Source organism: Nannospalax galili, unplaced genomic scaffold (genome assembly GCF_000622305.1).
Source record: "Nannospalax galili isolate Female #2095 unplaced genomic scaffold, S.galili_v1.0 scaffold1084, whole genome shotgun sequence".
Classification (NCBI taxonomy): Eukaryota; Metazoa; Chordata; class Mammalia; order Rodentia; family Spalacidae; genus Nannospalax; species Nannospalax galili.
Window position 1 is genome coordinate 902,321 of NW_008351705.1, and position 6,084 is coordinate 908,404.

Consider the following 6,084-nt stretch of genomic DNA (forward strand, 5'->3'; position numbering starts at 1 on the left):
CAATGGTCCCTGAGCCTTGGGTGGGAAAAGTTTAATAAAGGGATCCTGTCCAAGGACCAGCATTCAGAAGACTCTTGATCTGTATGCTTTGGCTATTGTGACCTTTTGTGTTCCTGGCCCTTTGCTGCATGAGGGAGCTTCATTATTGAGAACTTAGAGATTCATTAGTGTCCTTTTCATTATCCCTGTTCTATTTTCCATGAGCCTTAGGTATAGAGGTTGCATTATAGATGTGACCCTTAGGCCTGGGCAATTCATAGATAATGTCCATGTGTGACCAGATGTGATGCTTGGTAATAGTCTCTGACTGCTTCAAAATGAGTTTTTTTGATGAGTGGTGACTGGGATATTTGTCGGTAAATATAAGGATAAATATTTTGCACATAGTAAGAAATCACATTAGTTTAGCAATGGCGATGTCACAGTCTTAGGGTTTTCTCTAAAATCTATGGCCACTCCAGCTGTGTGTATTAGGTTATGTTTACAGTACCACACTTGTTGATTGCCCCAAGATAAGAGTGCCACTATTGCACCAATGACATATGCTGTACTGGCCATTGGTATGGTTATTTGGTCTTGAAGCTGGTGCTGGATCATCATTGATGTTTTTCCTTGGCACCTTCATAGTGCTCTCCAAAGCTATGAGAGCTTGCCTTCAGGGGAAATGGTTGCAGGTCAGTTACAGCTCTGTTGTTCCAAATCCTGTGTCTGAAGTATGTTCTGTTTTTGGCAGTGGGGTCTTACCTTCAAATTCTGGGAGGCCATCAAGGGCTGTGACAATAGCCTGAGTAATTTTTGGAGTTTCTTGGACCACCTTGGCTGACAACTCAAAGGACGATATCGCCTGTCTGGCATTGTTTCTTGTTATATAACCTTTAACTATACACGTGGACTCATGTAGAGATAATGTATGTGAAATTTGTCAGTAGCAAACCCTTTCTGAGACACTCCATATCCAAAGAGAGCAGATATTCCTGATGAGAAGAAATCCATTGTGGGGAATCCAAAGCAAGGGGAAAATAATCACTAATGTGGAGCTAAAGTTAATGCCGAAGAGCTGGAGAGATGGCAGTTAAGGACAACTGCTGCTTTTGCGGAGGATCTGTGTTTGATACCAGCACATATGGCTGTGACTCACAATTGCCTGCAACTCCATTTCCAGGGTCTCTGATTCCTTCAGACCTCTGCAGGCTCCTACACTCACATCATGCACATACATACTGTCAGGCACATACACATAAAATAAAATAAGTATTTAAAATCTTATACAGCAGAAAGAATAGATTTATGTCTTCTTTGAAAAAATAGGAAAGTTAAGGTCAAGATTTCTGGAAACTAGGACATTAGCATAACCACCATGTTACCAGGAATTAGGTGATAACACTGAGGTTTTAAGTTGCATTTCCCGGATGGTTAGTGATATTGAGCATCGTACATAGTTGTTAGCCATTGGAGTATCTTATTTTGTGAACATCTCCAGATAATTAGCTCATTTTACTGGTATTATTATTATTTATCATTGGGTTTTCATTTCCTTTTGTCTTCTGGATATTAATTCCTTGTATTGTTTTCTCCCATTCTGTGGGCTTTCTTTCATAACATGAACTACCTATGCAGAGTAGTTTCCATGTATTTGTACATGGATCTGCGTTGCCAGCAATTTTCGTTTTCTGTGTGCTCTCATGACAGCTCTCCAATCTTTTTACTTTGCGTTACCTTTCTAATGAATTCTTCCTTTCTGAAGTTTCCTTTCACAGGTATTTTCTCACAGTAATGGAGTAAATAACTAATAAAGTTGGAAAGGCTCTGGGTTCAATCCCAGCACCTCAGAAACAAAACCAAAACCCACTTTATGCCTCACTCCTTATGCTTTAAATTATGTTTATTTATGCAGTGGTTCACTAGGTATAGATTACTTGGTTTATTTTGTAAGGTGCCTCTGACCCCTTTTGGTAATACGGCCTAAATATGAATTTTTAAAAATGGCAATCTTTCTTATTGTTCAGGGGGAAAGCACCCTCAAGTTCACAAGGGCCCAATTGACTAAGGCTTTGGGTCAACTTTGAGTGTGTCTGCAAGGCATTCAAACATTTAGGCGCAGAGAATATATTCCAAATTACATTTTCAAAGGGATAATTCCGGCTCCCATCTGTGACTGAGGCACGGCGGAGGCTGCAGTCTACAGAACATGTCCTTTTCCTCATTGTTATAGCTTGGCTGCCATAGCTCTGAACAGCACATGCATGCTCAAAGGAGAAAGGAAGAAGGAAACTACACGTCTGTGTTTCCAGGTATCTGTAGCATTAAAGAAAGAAAAGAGTTAAAGCAGCTGCAATCCTTGCTCCTGCAGAACATAGAAGAAAGGGCTAAAGGGAGTCGGGGACCAGTGTTGGGTCAGTAAAGCTCCAGTGTTGCAGTGAAGGCTCTGTTCACCCACGTTGCTCAGCACTCTGCCAGCTCTATGTTGCACATTTTCACATTTGGGGCCAGTCACGAGCCTCTGAGGACGGTAAGGAAAAGATTAGCTGCATTTTGAAGAAAAGAAAGGCAAGGCAAAGGGAAGTCAGGGTCTCACCGAGGTTAATGGAAGGACAGGGCTGTCCAGATAGTGTTGAGCCTACAGTCACCATAGGGTGCCACTCTTTGGAATCCGGCTGAAGGGGCATCAGTATTTAAATCCTGCCTCTGGGCAGAAGAGGGGGAGACAGGAAGATCCCACACCCTGTGAGGCTTGGAGAATGTGTCTTCTGTGGCTAGTTCTGGCTGCCTAGAGCTGAGCGCCTTGGGTAGATAGATGCAGCAAACTGAGGACCAAGCAGGGAAGACAGCAGAGGCAGGTTCACCCTACTGCCTCCAACACAGTGGAAGAGTTCCTGAAGTGTCATTGTCAGAACAAAACTAGCCCTCATACGTCTCACAACAGCATTTCAGATGCACCAGTAAGACCTCTCTCTGTGGTTTTCTATGTTAAGATTTTCTGAAATCCAGGGTTTGAGTTACTCTGACAAGCAGTACAGCTGTGCTCCACTCAAATGGGACCATGGCTCTTTGCTGAACTTTTGCATCAATTACCGGATTCCTTTAAGCATTTCTTGTGGAGCCAGTGTGACAGTGGTTAATTTCATCAGGTTTTACTTACTTGTCTTGGAGATTCTTTTTATTCTTAAGTCCTTAAGGCTAATTTTTCTAGGCATAATATTCTTGGTTGGTATGACTTTTTCTTTTGGAACTTTGAAAATATAATTCTATTTTCTTCTGGCTTCTGAAACTACTACTGGGACTCTGTTACCAGTCTAGTGGAGGTTTTGAAATATGACTGGGGTTTTTCTCCTGATTTCTTTAGAATTCTTCCTTTTTAAAAAATTTTATTTATTATTTTTACTTTATGTGTATGAGTGTATTGCCTACATGTAGGTAGGTGCACCTGTGTCATGCAGTGCTCACAGAGGTCAGAAGAGGGCGTCAGATCCCCTGGAACTGGTGTTATGGACAGTTGTTAACTACTATGTGGGTGCTGGGAATTGAACCCGGGTCTTCTGTAAGAGCAGGAGGTGCTCTTAACTGCTGAGCTATCTCTCCAGCCCTATATAATTCTTCATCTTATTTTCTTTTTATTTATTTATTTTTTGTCTTTTTGAAGCAGGGTCTCTCTGTAGCCCCAGCTGTCCTGGAAATATGTAGACCAGGCTGGCCTTGAACTCACAGAGATCTGCCTGCCTCTGCCTCCCAAGAGCTGTGACTACAGGCGTGCACCACCACACCTGGCTCATCTTAGTTTTATCTCTTAGTTTATTTTGTTAATGATATCTCCTAAGACTCCAAGAATTTCTTTATTAAAAATTATTTTGTTTGGTCAAGGTAATTTAACCCCTGATTCTGAACTCAGATATATTTTTTTTCTGTTTGAGCTGGTTTATTATGGAAGCTTTCAAATCTGTTTTTGTTGGCCAATTGAAACTTTCAAATCTATGATTTCTATTTGATTTATTATCATGATCTCTAGGTCTGTGCTGAATTTCTCTTTCCTATAAGGAATTATTTCCCTAGTCTAACTGGTGTCTGCCTGCATTCTCTACATCTTATTGTGTCTCCTTACATTCGTTCTTCTGAATTCTTTGTTACGTATCATGCCAGCATCCTTTACTTTGAAATGTGTTGCTAACATATTATTGTGTTCCTTTACATATGTCATGTTACCTTGCATTCCTATGTTTCCTGTGGCTCCACATTGATATCTGCTTACATGGCAGACCAGTTGTTTCTTTTATATTTACACTGTGGCTTTTGCAACACAAGGGTTTCTTCTAAAGATGTGTCTTGATACACCACTTTGGTAGGCTATGTTGGTTTTGATTATAATTTTGTGTCATAGTATAGTGTTCTTACAACTTTTCAGCTATAATAGATGGCAGCAGTGGTGGACATGGCTATGGAGCACATATCCTTAAGTCCGGTGGTGTCCCAAGGTGTCACATACCACTGCAGGCATGATAGTGATATAGAGGACATAGGCAGCTAGGAGTAGAGGCAGAAATGTGCTCTCAGTCCTGGAGGTGGCACATGGCCATTAGCCATGAGAAACAGCTGCAGTGAAGTCAAGAAGAGACCCCAGGCTCCAAAGTTTGAGTAGCTTGTCCTTTGAGGTTTGGGAACACCCAGTCTACCACTATCTGGAAACTCTCATTGCTAAATTAAAGGGCAAAATGTGAGCTTGGGAGCTTGGGATATCCTCTGGATGTCACCATGCGGAAATCATGCTGCAGTAAATAATTGCATATTCCTTTTTGTTTTCTAATATATATGCTGCCTATATTCCAAAACAAGTAAGTCATAAAAGAAAACACCATGATTTCACAGGAAACTGAAGCATGGGACTAGCCATACACATGAAAAACAACAAGAACTTCACATGGGGAAATTAGAAATTTTATTCACAACTTTGGACTTGAGCAGGGTTTCTTCCCAAAGAACTTGAACCCCGAGTTTATTTCCTTCACAGTTTTTATGTCTCCATGCATTATTCTTTAACTGCTACAATACTAGTGAGTTTACACTCTATGTGTTCACCAGAACAGGTGCTTCTGTACCTTAAGACCACTGAGGGGAAATTCCTCCTCTAGGCATGTTTGCAGAGGCAGATATTTAGGGCCTAAGCTAAGGTATTTTTAAAGAGCTTATTGCAGGTGCCTTGGCAAGCAAGGTAGTTAAAAATAGATATTTTACTAGATAACTGTGGTATTAATTTACAAGGTAGTGTTTTCCATGTTAATTTTTATCCTCTTTTGAACACAAATTTTAGTTAGCATGCATAAAACTACTATAAGGTGAGTGCTCCTGTCCTAAAGGATGAAAGTCTATCATAAAACAATAGACACAAAAAAGTGATATAAATGCACATGTATATTTCTTTCCCCTTCAATGTCATTATTACCACTTCATATTCATTTTCTTTGCTTCCATTTTCTTTTGCTCGGGTGGGATAACTGTGGTGGAAGTGCAGGACCTTCTGCAAAAGTGATACCAGGTAATGGGGCAGACCCACTAACCTCTACACTGCAAAGATACCCCATAGTGACATTAACCATGGCCTTTGCACACAAGCCAGACCAGAAAGTTAAGTATTTTTATCAGCTGCTTTAATGAGATCAGTGATCTTATCTTTCTTGACAGTCACCTTACCATCATCCAGAATGGGCCAGAATTGATGCAAATGAGCTCAGAGACCAAGCCCATAGTGTGTGAGTCATAGTGAGGGCTCACACAGCCTAGTACAGTGGTAGTCATAGGGCCTCATCCCAGAGCAGCAGTAGCTAATTCAGAAAGACCAAGAACTTAGCAATAGCTAAGGAGGCCAATTGTATTCTTTTAGTATATCTGATTGATCGAACCACACTTAATGAGAATTGTACCCCGCGTCTTGTGAACTTCAGTATACCTTTGGCCATTAATCAAATGTGTACATGTGTGTGCTTTATAGAATAACAACCCTTCCTTTTATTGCTCTCTAATCTATATGCTGCATTTGTCTTCTTGCTCTTATTAGTACTTTGATTACATTGTAAAACCCAAATGACAATATCTTGC